Here is a 6,609-nt window from a genome sequence, read left to right on the forward strand (position 1 = left end):
TCAGCTGAAGTGAAAGTTACATGGAAGCTATGGAAATGCTTGTGACCACCAGGCTACACTGCTTGGACTTTATCTTTCAGTTAGGAAACCCTTCCCATCAGTTTTCTAGGTTTCTCCCACCTGAAGGACTTCATTGCTCTTTGCAATTTCACAGTGGCATCCTGTCTTCCTTCCCCAGCTCTCTCCTTCCTCAGCCACCATCTGGATGATTGCCATCATGCCTTAAACAAACTCTATTCTTACAGTTTTATTCCTCCCTGTCTTCTTTTTATTGTATGACACATAAGTTCCATTGCCTTTACAGATTGTAGATAGATGCTATGCAGGTTTCCACTATAGAAGTACTCTCCTAACCCAGCCAAGCTCACACTCTTACACTGGAGTTGACAGAGACAGTTTTGAACAGCTGTTCCTACCACTATGCCCCAGGTTCAGAAAGCATAGCACCTCCTCGACCAAGCAGAAATGAAGAGTGCCATTTCCCTAGCCTTGTGCGCTCTGTCTCCCACACCCACATTTGCATTAGTTCTCAGCTTGTTTCCACTCGGCCAGTTTTGTTTGCATGTCTGGCACTCGGGGTGGCTCCCAGGACATTTTGCAGCCCTCTTCTTTCACCCAGAAGGAAGGTGGACCACTCTGGCCCCAATGTACTGCCGAATGCCAACTGGCAGGTGGCCGGGGCCAGGGAGGGTGAAGACACTGCAGGGCACTCCCAGCAGGCAGGGAATGGGGGCACCAGATTGGCACCCACAGTTACAGCTTAAAACTGTCAACAACAGCCAGAATCTTGGATGCTGAACCCTCCTGTCATTCTCCACACTCTTGGAATCTTCTCAGAGTGGCTTGAATACTAATGTAAAGGGAGCCTCTCAGAAGCCACCTTCAGTCTAGGAATCAGAGAGCTGAAATAACATCTCATCCTCTTTTAAATTCGAGGAACATAGAGATTTAGAAAGCGTTCTCTCCAGTTCTAGCTCCCATTTTCAGAAACTCACCTTCTCCTTTCTTAAGAGAGGAAGATTTCTCCCCTTCCTATACCCATTACTGCATGACATCCACCTGGATTTTCTCTCTCTCTCTCAATCATAATCCATTTAACCAAATCTCCCCACGTGCTACAGGCAACTTTGTGACCAAATGGCAACAGCTCATTTGCTTTAAGGCATGTTCCAGATATTGCCTGTTAGCCTTGGATCTCTACCCTTTTCTACCCTATTCTATGCTCTGAGATGCTGGCTCTCCAGGACTGCATCAATGAGTTCCTTTGTTTGCTGGCAATGGCAGTTCGGCCTTTAGGAGTTTCCAGGAGGCAGTAGACGGTGGGAAGAGAGTGAGGTCAGTGTTTATTGTCCCAGTTCCCTTCTGGCCAAGCACTGAAAGTTGGATGCTTCCCTCTACAATAGGTTACAGTTTTTGTTAGAAGATCCTCTCCTTATAACTACTCTCTCTGGGTCCCTGTAGCTGCTGCTTGTTGCTTCATATCTGAGGGTGGTAATGGCTCCCTACTATTGGTAGCCCCAGAGTACTGCAGAATCCCTCCTTGGCTTCCCAAAAACCTTCTTATAACTTTGTAAATATTTCCTTAATTAATGCCTCTTCAAATACTCAGTTTGAATGTGCCATCTATTTCTTGTCAGGACCCTGACTGATATAAGAGACTCCTACAACACTACAATGAAAGGTTTTGCTAATTTAATTCAGTTTAATACAACAAGTATCAACTGAGTGTTTACTGTGTGTCAGGTCCCATTCTTTGTACTGGAGCTTTAGCAGTGAACAAAAAAGAAAAATTCCTGTCTTCATAGAGATTACTTTCTAGTGGGGGAGAGATAATTTTTAAAATAAATGAATTGGTGATAAATGCTATGAAAAAGATATAAATCAAGCAGAAGAGATAGGGAGACAGGGTTTGAGAGGCAGGCAATGCAATTTTATATATGGTGGCCAATGATGGCCTCAATGAGAAGAGACTTGGATAAGAATGCAGTGAGGACACAAACAAGTACAGTACATGGAATGTTGCCCCGGGAGAGTCCACACACAGGTTAAGAAGATAAGATGGATACACAGGAAATTACATGTAGCACAAGAAAACAATGGAGAAGATGTCAAAATGGTGGTAGATTATTAACAGCCAGTCAAGAATATGATACTGTCTTGCCATGCCATACGTTGGGTTCTTTGTGAAACAGACTGAAATGAGTCTGTGAATTGCATGTGTGAGTAGAAGTACCTTTGGATAGGAAGGAATCAGGATTGGATCTAAGAAGTCAAACTGTCCCGTAGGCCCAGCAGCCTCAGTCAACCATTCAGAGCACTCTTGAGTTGAAATGGCCCATCAGAGTGGTTTCATGTTGGACTAATGTGGCAGAGCCTCTGTACCCTCACCTTGGATGTGGGCCACCTGGAAGGGCATGGGCTAAGAGCTAATCAGTCTCCGAAAATAAGATATCCCCGCAGGAACTGAGAGCTGAGAAGTGTCTGTTGGTGGTACCATGAGTAGTTGCAATTAAGTAAGTCCTTCTTCCAAGATGGATTAGGACAACATATCTCTATGTTCACTACACCCATGTACCAAAAAGTCTTGAAAATGAGACTGTTAAACCATTATCTGTGTATCAATGAGAATCAGAGTTATTAGGGAGGAGCAAATATTGGTCTTAATTTTGGTTCTGCATAGTATAGATCTATGATCTGGAAGCTGATCCGGGGGAAGATTGTAGAATGGATTGGTAAAGCAATGGCTTGCAGTCTCTTTGAAAATATGATAACATTTAAGAACAGGTTCCCCAAGAACATATCCTGCCACATTACTCTCACTTCCTTCAATAATATTACCAAATTAGTTCATTGGGAAATTTGATAGACAGAGTATGTCTGGATTTTAGAGAAACTATGAAGATGCTCTCATCAGAGTGGCAGGCTAGACTAAATGCCTGCCATCCCACTCTCCCTTTCCAGTTTCATCAGCTTAATCAGCCCTGTAAGACACAGATATTCTGACAAAATAATTCCTCTCCTCACCTCTTCTCTCACAGTTGATTGAACAAGCATGACAAAGGGGAATCCATTTGTCATCATCCAGCGGCCAATCAGATTCTCTCCTTCTAAGACTTAAACTAATAAACAAGAAAAAAGAAAGAAAGGAAAATCAGGCAGGTGATTCTGGGTCCTGGGAAAAGTATGTCCATGTAGAAGTGGTTCCCAGGGTTGGTATCATGAAAGTCAAACTTGAAGGGAGGTGAAACTAGGAATCTCCCAGAAGCAGTTAACCTACAATGAGAAGAAAGCAGGAGATCTGGAGTGTGGGTGGGCTCTCAAGAGAGAAATGGAGAAAGAACATACTGATGATTTTCCAGTTCCATGGGGCCCAGCAATATTTCCTACAATTAAGTTTATGAGATTCCTTGTGTCCTTATGAGTCTATTTTCACTTAAGCCAATTTGAATAAGTCTTTTATTACTGGTAATCTAATAATACCTAAAGTGAGTCTCTAATCATATTCTTATGTATTGGTTAATGTACTGATAATGAGGCAAATGACAATATATCAGGTGAGCTATTAATTGGTTGAAAAAACATATAAAAGAAATACTGCTTACTGATAGATACCTAGAAGGGATTCTAAATGATAGCCATAGGGTTGTGTCTTCATTGCAGAGGCATTCAGAAGTCTCATCAATGATTAGAATGTTCCATGAAAGTTGGTATCATGACCACCTTATGAACCACATTTAATACACAGTTTAGCAGAAAGTAGGTATGCAGTAAGAAAACAGCCAAGAGAATGAAGACACCAGTTTTGCAGGTAACAAGAATCCAAGAAAGATAATGATTTTAAAGAATGAGAGCATTTGGAGTTAGCTTGGTAAAATGATTCTATTTTATAAGCGTAAATGCAAAGTTCTGGAAACGAGTCCTTAACACTAACAATGTGTCTTAGAAACATATTGAATAAAGAAATTTAGGGGTGCTCCTCAGGTGTGGGCTCCAACATCAGCAGCAAGATGACTGTACACAGGAATTGATGAAACTTAGGCAGCTTTAATGAAGGTATCACATTTGAAGAGGACGCTCAACCTTCTCAAGTGTACACCAGTCAGACCACAGGTGGGATATCACACTCAGCTCTGGGTGCCATTTTTAAATAGCAACACACAAACTAGAGTTCATTTAAAGACGGGCCAGAATGGCAAAGGGACTCAAAGAATACTCCAGAAAGGCCCAGGGATGAATAACCTGTAGAACTACAAACTCGTAGCAGAGACGGTAGTGAAGGAAGGCAGTCTTCAAACTTCTGAGTAGTTATCACCAGAAAGTTGACTGTTAAATCTCTCCCAGGAGAGGAAAGACTACGACCCGCTTTCTGCCACTCATTATCTGGGTCTGGTTATACTCCACATAACAAAGTGGACAATCTCTGCCCTTATGGAACCTATGATTTATTTCTTTTAAGATTTCATTTATTTGAAATCTTTCCATTTGCGACGACGTGGATGGAACTAGAGGGTATTATGCTTAGCAAAATAAGTCAATCGGAGAAAGACAATTATCATATGATCTCCCTGATATGAGGAAGTGAAGATGCAGTGTGGAGGGTTTGGGTGTGGGGAGGAAAAGAATAAATGAAACAAGATGGGATCGGGAGGGAGACAAACCATTAGAGACTCTTAATCTCACAAAACAAACTGAGGGAGGCCGGGGGGAGGGGGGAGGGAGGGGGGGTGGGTTATGGACACTGGGGAGGGTATGTGCTATGGTGAGTGCTGTGAAGTGTGTAAACCTGGCGATTCACAGACCAGTACCCCTGGGGCTAATAATATATTATATGTTTATAAAAAAATTAAAAAAATATTTCATTTATTTAAATTTATTTTAGAGAGAGACAGAGTGCCCATATGAGTGCGGGTTAGAGCCAAGGGGGAAAGAATCCCAAGCAAACCCACGCTGACCGTGGAACCGAACAGCGGTGGGGCTTGATCTCATGACCCTGAAACCATGACCTGAGCTGAAACCAAATGTCAGTCACTTGACCAACTAAGCAACCGAGGTGCCCCAGAACTTACTCTTTAATAGCAATACTGGCATTAAACAAGAAATCATGATATACGGTATTGAAAAGGGCTATGAAGGACAAGCAGAAGGTATTGTCAGAGTCCCCTGAGGTTTTAGGAAATTATTTGTTTTGACTTCATCTTTGCTTTATATTATTTTTGTTTTAAAAGTTCAAGGCTGAAAAACAATGTTGCTGAAGCCTCGTGAATAAATGGGAAAATGGTAAATCATTGGGAGGCCAATTAAGGTGCTAGAGAAGAGGACCAGGGAAAAGATATTCAGTACTGGGTTTAACTGGGGGTAGTGGCAAAACAAATAGAAGTCATTGTATTTAACATATCCTTGGGAGGAAACATGTAAATGACCTCAGGATATATTGGGAAGATGTAAGACTTTCCTTAATTTACATTCTTTGATATTTTCTTATCATTCAGACAAAAATTGGTCTAAAATACCATAGTATCTGTAAATAAAGTATTTACTGAGTCAGTGAGACAAATTTGGAGGGAAGGAATTTGAAGGCAATGTTTAACCTCCTTCAGAGAAGAAGTATTTTTAAGGGCTAAGGTAAATGCTGTCATTAAAGCAAACTCCCAGGATCTCTATAATTTGAAATAAATTTCTGAAGCTCGGGCTTCTCACAGATCCAAATGAGTCTTTATCCCCCGGTTGCTTATTCACTCAAAAAACTTTTATTTAACATTTAAAATATTCAAGAAGCTGTGTGGGTTGCAAAGATGAATCAGGAAAGGGCTTGTACAAAAGTAACAGGAACACAGAATGTGTCCTAACTCAGGGTCCCTATGACAAGTACAAACTAAATGATCTAGGGAAACAGTGAGGGTTGTATTTGTTCTGTGGGTTGAAAGAGAGGCATGGGTGGGGGTGTTGAGAAGTCGATAATTAGAGGCAAGTAGTAGACACAGTAGTGAGAGAATTAAGAACGTGGCCTGGGTCCATAAGAATGTTTAAATGCAAGCAGTAATAACCAGAAAAATGTTAGTGAAGCATTTAGTTAATGAAAATGCAAAAAAAAAAAAAAAGAAAAAGAAAAAAAGAAAGAAGAGAAGTTTCTCCCCAAAAGTACCTTATATGTCACATATTCATTCCAATGAGATCTCAGAAGGCAAACTCTCCAAGCCCACTGGTTCTTCTTCTTGCCTTGCTATGATGCGGCCCTCTGGGCCAGAACCTAGGACCCCAAAGGCCTTTCTACCATGGCAAAAATACAAAAAGCTATTGATCTAACATCCAGATTTTCTTATCATCAGATAAAAAATGATGATTTTATCATCAGACCTTGTCTATTTTCTTTTAAACTTTGAGTGATATTGTCCCTTTATAATTAAGCTCTCAGGTCATCTGAATTCTCCACCAAGTACTATTTCCAAGTAGGGTTCCAAGATGTCAAGCAAGTCCACAGGCCTTTACCTGGGACACAAATATCAGAGGTTTCCTGGGTTTTCTCTTGTTTGTTTGTTTGTTGTTGTTGTTGTTGTTTTCTCCTATCAATCCCAAATAAGGCTGCATGCTTCCAAGGAAGATGTGAGCAGA

This window comes from Mustela putorius, unplaced genomic scaffold (genome assembly GCF_011764305.1).
Source record: "Mustela putorius furo isolate JIRA1106 unplaced genomic scaffold, ASM1176430v1.1 tig00003858_pilon_pilon_pilon, whole genome shotgun sequence".
In the NCBI taxonomy this organism is placed as follows: Eukaryota; Metazoa; Chordata; class Mammalia; order Carnivora; family Mustelidae; genus Mustela; species Mustela putorius.